This window comes from Chinchilla lanigera, unplaced genomic scaffold (genome assembly GCF_000276665.1).
Source record: "Chinchilla lanigera isolate Chin_1 unplaced genomic scaffold, ChiLan1.0 scaffold00007, whole genome shotgun sequence".
In the NCBI taxonomy this organism is placed as follows: Eukaryota; Metazoa; Chordata; class Mammalia; order Rodentia; family Chinchillidae; genus Chinchilla; species Chinchilla lanigera.
The window spans coordinates 17,525,186-17,527,127 of record NW_004955408.1 but is presented as its reverse complement, the minus strand read 5'-3'; positions in this window follow the sequence as shown (position 1 = coordinate 17,527,127).

Below are 1,942 nucleotides of genomic sequence, written 5' to 3'. Positions count from 1 at the left end.
AAAGAAAAACACCAGGCAGGGCAAGCAATTAAACAGCAGGGAAAAGCAGGGAACCAACAGCAGAAAAGCATCACAAAGACAAGCCAATATGTATTTGTTATATCATCAATGTAAATGGTCTCAATTCACCAATCAAAAGAAACAATCGGGCAGAATGGATCAAGAAACAAGATCTAACAATATGCTGTATACAAGAAACACATTTAACTGAAAAAGAAATTCATAGACTGAAAATCAAAGATGGAAAACAACCTCCCATGCAATAGGATCCCAGCAAAAAGCAGGGGTAGCTGTTCTGTTTGCAGACAATGTGAATTTCAAACCAAGAATGATCAGAAGAGATAAAGAAGGTCTCTACATACTTGTTAAAGAAAAACTAAACGAGAAAGATATAACAATCATAAATATGTATGCACAAAATACAGGAGCACCCAAGTATGTAAGACATTAACAATAGATATGAAAAATTAAATAAGAAATAACACAGTTGTAAAGGGAGTCCTTAATACCACATAGTCACAAAGAGATTGATCAACTAGAAAAAAAATCAGCAAAGATATAATATTAGAATTGAACTAAACCTGTGAACAAAAGGACTTAGTAGATATTTTCAGAGGTTCCACCCAGTGTTATACAGGTTCTTCTCAGGTGCACATGGGACATTCTCAAAAATAGACCATGTACTAGCTCATAAAATATACTGAAATAAATTCAAAGGAATTGAAATTATCCCATGCATAATGTCTGATGAGAGTGCAATGAAATTGGAAATTAGTGGCAAAAGAAACCACAAAAACTCCGTAAACACACGGAAATTAAATGACACCCTCCTAAATACACAATGAGTCACAGATGAAATTAGAGAAGAATTAGCAATATTTACAATTAATGAGAATGCAGATACAATATGCTGGAACTTAAGCGATGCAATGAAAGCAGTCCTAAGGGTGCAATTTATAGCAGTGAATTCTCACATCAGGAAAGCACAATGAGCACAAATAAGCAACCTAATGTTACACCTCAACGTTCTAGAAAAAGAAAAGCAAGGCAAACTCAAAGCCCATACAAGGGAGGAAATTATACAGATGCGAGCAGAAATTAATGCAGTGGAGACTAAGAAAACAATGCAAAGAATTAGTGAATCAAAGAGTTGGTTTTTTAAAAGAATACATAAAGTTGATGAACCCTTATCCAACCTTATCAAAAAAAGAGAAAAGACTCAGATTGATGCATTGAGGCATGAAAAGGGTGAAATCACTACAGATCCTATGAAAATTCAAAAGATCATCAATGCTTACTTCAAAAACCTTTACTTTCATAGTAAGGAAAACACAGAAGAAATGGACAGATCTCTATACATGTATGAATTATCAAAGCTGAATCAAGAAGGTATAACAATTCTCAATAATCAATATGTTAATAAAACTGAAAATATAATTAAAAACTTAACAACAACAAAAAGCCCTGGTCCTGATGGATTCACTACTGAGTTCTCAAGTAATTTAGAGAAGAGTTAATGCCAATACACCTCCAAATGTGGTGTCCACTATCACCACTCATATTCAATATAGTTCTGGAAACATTAACCAGAGCAATTAAATAAGAGAGAAATACAAGGAATAAGGATAGGAAAGGAAGAAGTTAAATTATCATTATTTGAAGATGACGTGATACTCTACATAGAAAACCTCAAAAACTCCACCAACAGACTTCTAGATTCATTTTGGGGTGCTACCTGGAATCAAACTCAAGACCTTATGCTTGCCTGACAGATGATGCACCATTGAGTTAAATCCCTGGCCCCAGAATTGTAGATTTAATAACCAAATTCAGTAACATAGCTGGATAAAATGTCCACACTCCAAAGTCAATAGCATTCCTATACACGAACAACAAACTCACTGAAAGAGAGATTAGGGAAACTACAACCTTCACAATAGCA